Raw genomic sequence first — 12333 nt, forward strand, 5'->3', positions numbered from 1 at the left:
AGCTCATCCAGGATGGCACATCAGTGTGATCTGTGGCAAGAAGGTTTGCTGTGTCTGTTGGCGTAGTGTCCAGAGCATGGAGGCGCTACCAGGAGACAGGCCAGTACATCAGGAGATGTGGAGGAGGCCATAGGAGGGCAACAACCCAGCATCAGGACCGCTACCTCCGCCTTTGTGCAAGAAGGGACAGGAGGAGCACTGCCAGAGCCCTGCAAAATGACTTCCAGCAGGCCACAAATGTGCATGTGGCTGCTCAAACTGTCAGAAAAAGACTCCATGAGGGTGATATGAGGGCCCGACGTCCACAGGTGGGGGTTGTGCTTACAGCCCCACACCGTGCAGGACGTTTGGCATTTGCCAGAGAACACCAAGTTTGGCAAATTCACCACTGGTGCCCTGTGCTCTTCACAGATGAAAGCAGGTTCACACTGAGCACATGTGACAGACGTGACAGGATCTGGAGACGCCATGGAGAACATTCTGCTGCCTGCAGCATCCTCCAGCATGACCGGTTTGGCAGTGGGTCAGTAATGGTGTGGGGTGGCATTTCTTTGGGGGGCCGCACAGCCCTCCATGTGCTCGCCAGAGGTAGCCTGACTGCCATTAGGTACAGAGATGAGATCCTCAGACCCCTTGTGAGACCATATGCTGGTGCAGTTGGCCCTGGGTTCCTCCTAATGCAAGACATCGCTAGACCTCATGTGGCTGGAATGTGTCAGCAGTTCCTGCAAGATGAAGGCACTGATGCTATGGACTGGCCTGCCCGTTCCCCAGACCTGAATCCAATTGAGCGCATCTGGGACATCATGTCTCGCTCCATCCACCAACCCCACATTGCACCACAGACTGTCCAGGAGTTGGGGGATGCTTTAGTCCAAGTGTGGGAGGAGATCTCTCAGGAGACCATCTGCCACCTCATCAGGAGCATGTCCAGGCATTGTAGGGAGGTCATACAGGCACATGGAGGCCACACACACTACTGAGCATCATTTTGACTTGTTTTAAGGACATTAAATCAAAGTTGGATCAGCCTGTAGTGTTTTTTTTTCACTTTAATTTTGAGTGTAACTCCAAATCCAGACCTCTATGGGTTGCTAAATTTGATTTCCATTGATGATTTTTGTGTGATTTTGTTGTCAGCACATTCAACTATGTAATGAACAAAGTATTTAATAAGAATATTTCATTCATTCAGATCTAGGATGTCTTATTTTTGTGTTCCCTTTATTTTTTTTAGCAGTATATTAAAGTACTACTAAAAGATTGAAAAAGGACAGAATCTTGACGCTAAAATTACTTGAACAATTTCTTGAAAAATTGACCAGATCACTAAAAGTTCACTGTGATTAAACAATTTGAGCAAATATTCAACAATTATTTACTCTTGAATTGAAGGTGGGGCATCACAGCCTTTTGCTGGCATGCATCTGCTCTGTTTCAAAGTTCATGCATCTCACCGTTGTCTTTATAAACAATTTCTCCAGACCAATCGGTGCATGGTGGTGGCACAGTGGTTGGAATGCAGTATTGCAGGGTAACTCTATCCACAGTCTGAAGTTTGATCCTGGTGGGCTTGAGGTTGACTCAGCCTTCCATTCTTTCAAGATCAGTAAAATGAGGGAAATATGATTGTTGAGGGAAATATTCTGACTCTGTAAACTGCTTAGAGGGGGCTGTAAAACTGTGGTCTCCAAACTTTGTGGCTTGGCAGCCCAATTGGGAGAGGGGGGAACTATATGACTCCAACAGCTGGGAAAGCCCACATGGTTGAGAAGGGTTCTAGAACTCATATGTAGAGAGAACCAGGTAAAAGGGCAAATCTTATAGCTCCTTTTTCCCACACTCTCCCCGCCCTTTGGAATGCTGATCTGAGCGCTGAGATAATGAGCGAAAAAAGAATTGACTTTTGTATTTACATTCATTGAAGAGAAAGAGATTGCAAGAGAGTAAGCAGACACACAGTGGGGAAATATACATTAAAGGCAATGCAACAGCACTGGCTGTTTGTCTAATGTGCTTGCTGCTAGCCTCTTAGGAGGAAAAGGCCTTTAGTGCGAAACTGTTTAGGGTCATTTCTAATCAATTAAGACCACAGAGCTCAGGTTGTTAATTTTTCTTAACCTGAGGTGGAGAAAAACAGGTTAGGAAGAGAACTTTTTACTCTGTGAAGAGGGAAAAAAAAGGAGGGGGAATATGCTTGGGCCAGGCACAGGACAATGGTACTAACTGTAAGTGTGAACATGAGAGAAGTTGCAAAGGCGGGCATTGTTTGCAAAGTTACTTCTTTATCATTGTTACTGCAAACACTCACTGTCTGAGGCAGTTGCTAACTGAAGACCACCCATAATGCAAATCATAAGCACTTTCTCCTGTGAACACTTTTTAAATCATGAAAAGCTCTCATGTCAACAGTACCCCTTGCCTGACATCTCTTGATCCAAAGTGCTTCCATTATAGATTGTGGAAATGCTGATGTAATATATCTTGATTTTACAAATGAGTTTGATGCAGTGCCCCATGGCATTTGGATTTTCAGGCTACTTGGCTGTGGTTACGTAGCACGAGAAGGAAGTGACTATATTGCTGGTTGAAAATTGTGCTCAGAAGTATTCATTAACTGGAGGAGAGATGCAGAGAAGTACTTATTGATTTCAATTTTGGACCCCGAACATTTCAACATTTATGTTTATAGCTTGGAGGGAAAGATGGAGGGAATGCTTATGAAGTTTGCAAATGACATAAAATTTGGAGGGATAGCTATCATAGGACTAGAAAATAGAAATAAAATTCAGAATCTTTTGATAAGTTAGGATATTATGGACTGAAACGAACAAGAGTCCGATTTTACAGAAATTACTCCAATGTTCCTTCCCTTGGGAAAAAGAAGTGAAGCACATAAGAATGCTGAGACCTGTGCTTGTGAAAATACGTAAGTATGGTGAGACCCTGCTTGTACTTGTGAAATGTCTCATAATAGTAAATTACAAATTGAGTATGAGTCAGCAGTGTGAGACAAATAGGCAAGAGTAGTTCAGGACCTCTTCTCTCTCATTTCAAAGAACATGGATTTAAGTTATGGGAAGACAGATAAATGTTTTCAAATAAATGTTCAACAAATTCTTTCTGACAGTGAAACAGTTTGATAGGAGAATGACTGAGGGAGCTGATAGCCTCTCCTTAACTGGATGTGTTCAATTGGAGCCCAGCCATCTATCTGTTAGGATTATTTAATTTGGATTTCTCCATTGAGCAAAGCTTTGGACCTGAAGATCTAAACAGTGGCTCCCAGTTCCAGGTAGTCCTTGACTTAATGACCAGTTGCTTAGTGGCCATTTAAAGTTATGATGGACTCCCCAAAAGATACTTTTGATACCAGGTTTCAAAGTTCACATGACTGCAGTTTGGGCGTGCAGCAACTGTCCCACATTTTTACAGCTGTTTGCATGTATGCTCACGTAACTGCAATTTACAACATCTTTGCTGAAAATTACTTCCGATTTTCAGAATTTACTTCTGATTTCCAGGAAAAAAATGCTCATAAGAAACAATGCTTAACAATCTTGGCGTTTGCTTAACAACCTCTGCAAAAACAACAACACCCCCCATATCAGTTATCGTCATCATCCAGTCAGAGCTAAAGAAGCTTCTTGGATGAGAAGCGAAATGTCTTCAAAAGAAAAAAACAAGAAAGTCCAGTTGCCTTCTAAAAAAGCAGCTTTCGGATAAGCATGACCTGGATGACTGAGAATCTCCAAAGACTTTTAGCACTTGGGATGAACACCCCTTGAATGGTGTGGGAGCATGAATGCATTTCCAGAAAAATTGCAGACTAGATGAATCATTTGCGCTTCAATTTGAGATGCAGACAACATAGACTCATCCCCAACAGCCTGAACCTATCTTCAACAGGGCAGAAAACATCCTGTGTCAACTCATAAAATATTTCTCTGGTCTTTTAGAGTTACCAACTGAAAGGGAGGAAGAGTAGTGTAGCAGCTTGCAAAAGTGAAACTGCATTCCATAAATGTTTTCATAGACCGAAGTTTCCAGGGGACCGAAGTTTCTGCATGCAAAATTCTAACTGGAGAGTATGATTGATGACTCTTGGCTATGAATGTGTCCCATTGGAGAATATGAATTATGATACACCCAGGGGGTGGGGGAAAAACCAGGGTCAAGGGTGACCATGAATGATGTGTCTCAGAGTCGGCTACACCCAGGCAGCACTGGCATGTCTACTCCTAATAAATCTTTAAGCTTTGAAAATCTGGCTAGAGACTCATGATTTAAATGTTGTGTGTGTGTGGGGGGGGAACTACTGAAGCCCAGCCAAGAAAACTCCACACCTATATGCACTACTCAGGTGACCCTCCAAGTCAGTGGTGGGATTCAAATTTTTTAACAACTGGTTCTGTGGGTGTGGCTTAGTTGGTGGGCGTGGCTTGGTGGTCATGGCTTGGTGATCACGTTATTGGCTGTGTGTGGCCAACTCAATATCACTCACATCGAGGCACGCATCTCCTTGCCTGGTCTCTCATGACTGTGGGGATGTTGCAACAGTCGTAAGTGTGAAAAATGGTCATAAGTCACTTTTTTCAGTGCCATTGTAACTTTGAATGGTCACTCTACACAAGCAAAGTACCAGCAAAAAGGGGGAAAAAACTCCAAAGAAGTTCCAGAGACAGGAAGTTTAGCCCTGCCAAGAATGTAATAAGGGTTAACGGAGAGGCAGTTTCTGTAAGCAACCCCAGAATGTTTCCTTCCTGCCTTCCGTACAGGATTAGGCCAGTAATTTCTTCTAACAACTGGTTCTCCGAATTGCTTAGAATGTTAACAACCGGTTCTAGCAAAAAGATGCAAACCTGTAGAATCCCACACCTGCTCCAAATGGCCTCAATGATTCTCTAAAACATAGGTGTCAAACTCGATTTCATTGAAGGCTGCATCAGGGTTGTGTTTGATCTTCAGGGGGGCATGTGTGTTTGGGTGGGTGGGTGGGTGTGGCCATGGTGGATGTGGCTATGGTGGGCAGAGGAGGTGCAAGAGTGCCACTTGATAGTCACATCCCCTGTACCCCTCCCCAGCTGAAGATTAGAACAAAAATAAAGCGCTTCCACCAGACACTCCCCAACCTAGAGCCCGCCGCCAGCTGGCAGGTATGAGAGGTGCTGCATCTGTCTTCTCCAGGGGCAGTTTTGGGAGGCTATGATAGATTGTGTTTTAGGGGGCTGTGGTAGATTGTGGCTGCTTTTTTATTTCTTCTTTAGAAAAAAAACAGACAAACACACTCATATTGCTTTGTGTTTCCAGTATTAATTAGCCGAGTTTCCCTCTTGCAAAGGAAATTCTCCCAATATTTTTCATGTTGCTTAAGATTCTGCCGGTGAGAGTCTCGGGCCGACACTGTGGGAAAGGAGGAAGGTGAAGGAAGGAGTCAAAGGATCTGTAGGGAAAAGCTAATCCCAAAGGCTTTTTCTTTTTAAGGATTCAGGCAAGAGACAAAGCCCAACAAGTTAAAAACTTGAATTAAAACTAACTTACAACTAACTGGCAGGCAGGAAACTTGCATGCAGACGATAAGATTAATAAAGGTCAGATTCCTGGTGTCATTTTTCTCCATGTAGGGTGTTTCCCCCTCTCTGCTGCCTTAATCTGACACTGGGATACCCTCAAAATGCTAACTGCAGTCCTCCAGCAGAGTCCGGGTGGAGGCTCTGGAGGCCAAAAACAGGCAATGCGAAGGCCTTGCGGGACCTCTGCAGGGCTTGTTTTTGGCCAGCAGAGTGCTGCAAGAGATCGCGGAGGCTGAAAATGAGCCATGGGGGCCCCTCCACATGCCTCCCCGCACAGCTCGTTTTGGCCGGCAGAGGCATCGAGGGCCAGTCCTTTGATATTTCCAGGCCAATCCTGCAGGCCTGATTTAAGTACCCCTGCTCTGAAAGAATGCAAATGACCAGCTGTCTCCAAGGAATATGAATCCTTCCATTCCCCACCATCCTGTCAGAGCTGAGGAAGCTTCTTGGATGAGAAGCGAAACGTCTTTAAAAGAAAAATCAAGGAAGTCCAACTGCCTCCCAAAAAAGAACCTTTGGGCCAGACCAGTCATGTGATGACCTGCTGTACAACCACCATGACTGATTATCATAATTGCCAGGTTCAATTATAGTCATACATTGAGGATTATCTGTGTGTCTTCCCATCCTCATGACCTTCTGAAGGACTTGAAGATTTAGTCTCACCATTCACTCTGCATACTCAGTTTCCACACACAGAGACACACACCGCCTCTCATGTTGAAAGAAAGAGTTCATTCAAACAGGTTAGGATGCTTTCTGAAGTGTGAGGCGTGAGAAAGAGAGTGAATGCAACGGCTTTGTAAAGGTGGTCGTAATTTATCCTCCTGAATTTACATTATATACATAGACTACTTGAGAACCACAGATAAATATTTCATACATATTCCCTGAACCACACAGACTGACCACTGCAGTGTTTTATGTAACAGCACTAGCACTTAGACACACACACACACACACATATTATATCCAGCGACAGTCTTCACTCTGGTCCGCTGCTTAAGCGGGAACCAGAGCCATCACTGATTGGCTGAGCCCTCTTGACAGCTTGCTATAAAAGGGAGCTGTCAAACAGGCTCAGCTGTCGCCCATCAGCCAGCTGCTGAGTTAGCGGCAGTATGCCCGGCTGGGTTACACTGTGGCCAATAAAGCCTATTAACCTTTCCACCAGCCTATGCCTCTCCTTCCTTGCGCGCCAAACTTATGTATGTATGTATGTATGTATGTATGTATGTATGTATGTATGTATAGTATTCAGCTTTGTTCGGGTATTTTCCCACATCATTATAGTTGTGCTTTTTAAAATTGTAGCAACGTTTTGGCAGAATCTCATCTGCCATCATCAGGCTTCTGTATTGTGTTCATCTGTGAGTCAGACTTTCACAGTTGTTTCAGTTTTAAATTTGGAGCTAGCCTACTGCTGTGCCAGAATGGTTTTTTTTTCATCCTGATTGGTTGGGAGTCTTGGTCTGTGTTTATTGGTCTTGGAGTTTGCTGTGTTCTGCTTGATTGGTGTTTCTAATATCTTCTGTTTTGTGGCTTTTTTTGTCTTGATTGGCTGGCAACATTGTGTTCCTGTATCGGAGGCTTTTAGTGCAGCTTGGCTCCGATGGCTATCATTTATTAGGAAGCTAGGTTTCATCTGGGTGCCTGGTTGGGGTGTATTTGAGCTGGAGGTATCGGGGAGATCTGTGCCCAGGTGTTTGCCTGGCTTGTGGTGTGGAGATCTTTTTGTTTGTGAGTGCAGGCTTCCAAATAATTGACAGTCTGGTGGAATCATCTCTTCTATTCATGCTTTCAGGTCTTTTTTCAATCTCTATGGCTTCTCTGATAATTCTGTGGCTGGGGTTTTCTACAGTGGCTAGGGTTTCGGTGCCATTGAAGTCAATGCTATTACCTGTTGCTTTCATGTGTTGGACTAGTGAGGAAGTGTGTTCCAGCTTTTTTACTGCATTTTTGTGTTCATCCAGGCGGGTACTTATTCTTCTATTGGTCTGTCCAATGTATGTGGCAGGGCATGATGCACAGGGGACTTCATATATGCCTTGGTTTTCCAGGTCAATTTTATCTTTGGGGTTTCTTAGGATGGCTGCTATTTTTCTGTCTGTTTTGAAGGCAGTCTTGTTGTGATGCCTGTGTAGTATCTTACTGATTTTGTCTGTAGTACCTCTTATGTAGGGCAGGACAGCTGTTCCATAGGTCTGTTCATCTTCTAGGTCTCCATTATGTCTCAGTGTGTTTTTGTGGATCAAGCCGGCGATTTTGCTTTTGTGGAAGCCGTTAGCTGTCAGTACTTTAGTCAGGTTGCATAGTTCAGTCTTTATGTGTGTCTTGTCTGCCAGGCGTTTGGTTCTGGCAATTAGTGTTTTGGCCACGGAGTTTATCTGTGCTGGGTGGTAGTAGGATTGGGCATTGAGGTAGCGGTTGGTGTGTATTTTCTTTTAGTATATGGTGTGTCCTAGTGTGCCATCTGTTTTTTTGTAGATTAGTGAAAGTCTGTGAAAGTCTGACTCACAGACGAACACAATACAGAAGCCTGATGATGGCAGATGAGATTCTGCCGAAACGTTGCTACAACTTTAAAAGCACAAGTATAATGACGTGGGAAAATACCCGAACAAAGCTGAATACCATACACACATGCATACATATACACATATACATATATATACTGTGTGTGTGTGTGTGTGTGTGTGTACATATATATATGTGTGTGTGTGTGTGTGTGTGTGTGTGTATATATATATATATATCTTTATCTTCTGACCTTGTGCCATTAAAGACCCCATCATCCTATAAAGGTTCTCACATTCATTCTCCGCTCAAAAATTATACTTTATTTCAATGAGCAAGTATAAAACGTCCCTTGGAAAAGTAGCATTTTCTCATATTTTGCTACCTTTACTCATGCAGTTGCTACATCCGGGAAGCTGACATTAGCATGGTCCATTAAACAAAGCTTATCATTTTGCTTGCCAAGTACAAATATCAAATACAAAAAAGGGTTGCCATATCAACTCAGTTTCTCTCTTGTAAGATTTCATTCCCAAGTCTGATCTTTGGCAAACTCTTGTGTAACAGGAAGTTGATTAGTGGGGAGGGGAAGGCTAATAAAAATATTTAAAAACGAAATTCCACACAAAACTAAGCCTTTTAAAAATGGACACCTATCTTTCATGTAGATTTCCTCTTAGGTTAGGAGGGATATAGTGAAAGAAACATATTTTTTTAACCATTTGACTTGATAAGATGAGGGCACCAACAAAATAAAACAAAATTCCTCATCTAATTCTAAACTAACACTAAAAGTAGGCACCATGGAGATTGCTGAGGTAAAATGTGAAGGCGTTTGAGGAGGACCTCACTATTTTAAAAGCCTTCTAAAATCCAGCCCAATTAACTATTAGGAAGACCGATTTATTCTTCTGATGTTGCAACAGGTTGATGTTGTGATCCCATTGTGTAGACTAATTGGTTTAAAAGCTTTATCGCCTCCACATTTACAGATCTGGTAGAAAGCTCTAGAAATATGGATGATTCAAACTTCTTTTGCTACCAACAGCTTTGAAAAAGAACTAGTTTCTCAGAATATAGCAGGGGTGTTCAACCTTGGCTCAGTTGGTAGGGCTGGCTGGAGAATTCTGGGAGTTGAAATCTACAGGTCTTAAAGTTGCCAAGGTTGGACACCCCTGGTTTATAGAATTATCTTGAGAATATTGCAGTAAGGGCTATATTTATGTTGCCATCGGGTCTTTGAAAAAATATCAACTTAACTGAGGAGCAATATCTACCCACTATGGCAGTGATGGCTAACTTTTTTGGCACTGAGTGCACAAAGTGAATGTGAATGCCTAGAATGCAATATGTGCGTGTTTCCTGCGCACACATGTGTCCCGTGCAGGTGCCCTGCTCCGTGCAGGCACCCCGCGCAGGCACCCTGCTCTCCACGCATGCGTGACAGAGACCCAAAGACCAGCTGGCCGGTGGGAGGCGCATGCACATGCGCAGCAGAGCTGAGTTGGGGAGATGGCCTGCATGTCCACCAAAAGGGCTCTCCATGCCACCTGTGGCATGCATGCCATAGGTTCACCACCACTGCACTATGGCATATTAATTGTCTACTTAGTTAATTTTATAGGCCCAGCCTAAATATTGTGAGGTCTAAGGGCACATAATGTCCATGGACGTTTTCCTTGGTGCCCACCAGACTACCTACAATCCCTGACTTCACTGTTGTTTGATACTTTTTATGGCATTCAAGAGCATGCTTAACTGGCTTAGTTAAAGATATAACGACTTATAGAATTTATAACATTACAAAATCCTCAACATGATACAACAAATTATTCCTTCAAATTAACACAGCAAGTTGGGAATAAAATAATATCTAAAAACGATCATCTGTATGGTGGAAAATCTCTATAGAGGAACTGCAGGGTCAAATTATTTGAAAATAGCTGGTCTATGTGCAAAACCGGACTTAAGCACATATATGGGAGAGATTTTTAGGTTTAGATGAAGGACAAACTGCACGTCAAATGCTTTAGAAGAAACAGTTGAGGTAGCAGAAGCAGAGAAAGAAGATAACAAATAAACATTGTTAATGATAGATAATGAGAATATTTAGGAAAGGGGATAAACAGTGTCTTGGATGCTCAGTCCAGCCAATTTAATGGAACTTTCTGAGCTGCAAAGTCATTTCTGGAAGAAATGGTACATATTCATAATATAGCAATTTGTAACAGGTTAAATATTTTAAACTATATGTTTTATAGTTATAGGCTGTTTGAAAGAATCTTAGGCTTAATCATCATAAGAGTTTATGACTAAATTTAAGTATGATTCCTAGAGTTACCAGAGCTAAGGAATTCCCTTCTTTTTCCAACATATCCATTTCCTCCAAAATTATGCAAATTGATGTCTCATAAGAATATTTTACTACTCCACATGACAAGTGAAATAAATGTAAGAATCACATAATCCCGTCAGCAATTTTTAATGCAATTTTGCCCTAACATTTAATCTTCAAATGCTTCAAAAAACTTGTGGATTATTCAGTCTTGTACATCCGACTCTAAAATCTTTTGTCCTCCTAGCTTTAGCAGAAGCACACCCTTCCTCATTGCTTTATAAATAATAGTTATTGCAATTTGAATGCTTCTCACGTATAAACCATTTCTGTGAGATGATGGCTATGTCTGTACAATGCAGTAAGCTTATCTGGAAGAGAGTGTGTGAAGTTTTATTAGTTTTAACCTTTGTTTTGGGCATATTTGATACAGCACGTTGTATTAACCCAACTGGATTAATTTATGATTAGGATATTGCACAAATCCAGAAAAATAGATTACCCAAGTAACCAGATTGTGTGAGTTAAGTAAAAAAGATAGATAATGCATCTTTCACTAATTTTAATGCTGTTTTCTTGCCTAACTGCTAGGAAGCATTTGAAAGGGGTGGTTTGCAAAACATACCAGCATGAGTAAGGCATCTTTCTGATAAGTACAAAAATAGCCAATTTCTCTTGTAAGCAGTAAGTCAAGAATTCCTTCCCCAAAGCATTATGACATAAGCCCGTGATGGTGAATCTATGGCACATATGCCATAGGTGGCACATGGAGCCATTTGTGTGGGCATGCGAGCCCCAGACAAACTTACCAACTGATTTTTGGCCCATTTGAGGCCTTTTTTGGCCTCCCTGAGGCTCGAGGGAAGCCTCTGCAGCCTCAGGAGGCTGAAAACGGGCCTTCCAGAAATACCGGAAGTGCCTGTTTTCAGCCTCAAGAGGGCCTCTGGAGCCTGGGAAGATCATTTGCATCCTCCTGGGGGCTTGAGGGAAGCCTCTGCAGCCTTTGGAGTAAAAAAATGGGAAGTGCCGAAACAGGCCCATTTTTCGGCCTCCAAAGGCTGCAGAGGCTTCCCTTAAGCCCCCGGGAGAGTGAAAACAGCCACCCCTGGCTCCAGAGAACCCCTGGGGGCTGAAAACAGGCACTTCCTGTATTTTCAGAAAGCCTGTTTTTTGGCCTCCCAAGGCTGCAGAGGTTTCCCTCAAGACTCAGAGAGGCCGAAAAAGGCCTCAAACATAGGCCGAAAATCAGCTGGGAGGCACATGCGTGCGCGTAAGGGGGTGGAGGGCTGTTGTGCGCTTGCATGGGGGGGAGGCAGGGCGCATTGCCTTCTGGGTGCTGGCATGCGAGCACGTGGCATGCGACACACACAATTTTTGGCACGGGAGCCCAAAAAGGTTAGCCACCACTGACATAAGCTATGACTGCTAGAATTTAGAACTTTACTAATTGCAGCCTAACAGCAATTCAAGGTGCAGATAAGGGCTTTATTTTCCATCAGCTGGTCACACTCCTGATGCTGAGTTTGGGTTGAGAGGGAATGACTGGACCAAGGTCACTCAGCTGATTTCCATGCCTAAGAAAGGACTGTGTGTCCCCAATCCTACTCCAGCATCATTACACCACACTGATTCTCTATGTCCCATGAGCATGAATTGCTCCTCAACATGGAAAACTGAGAAATCCTTTGGTGAGGGAGACGGGCGGTTTCAAAATTTGATAAATGAAAACAAGCAAAGAAACAAAACTTCCAAACTTCTAATGCAGGAATTAGACATTTCTAACTAGATTCCTCTTAGGACACTTAAGTGAAGGAAGTCATAGTTAGTATATTTATGTTATACAATGCAGAGTATACATTTCATCAAACCCAAAAACACACTTATCCTCAGGCAATAAAAACTACACAG

General features: G+C 42.9%; 1 protein-coding gene across 10 annotated transcripts in view; it reads right to left on the reverse strand.

Annotated features, from left to right (window-relative positions):
* Nucleotides 1-12333, reverse strand: part of FAM107A (family with sequence similarity 107 member A) — a 78044-nt gene that overhangs the window by 23757 nt on the left and 41954 nt on the right. The window lies entirely within an intron of this gene.

The sequence above is a fragment of the Pseudonaja textilis genome, chromosome 2 (assembly GCF_049901715.1).
Source record: "Pseudonaja textilis isolate UNSWEBS1 chromosome 2, rPseTex1.2, whole genome shotgun sequence".
Taxonomy (NCBI): Eukaryota; Metazoa; Chordata; class Lepidosauria; order Squamata; family Elapidae; genus Pseudonaja; species Pseudonaja textilis.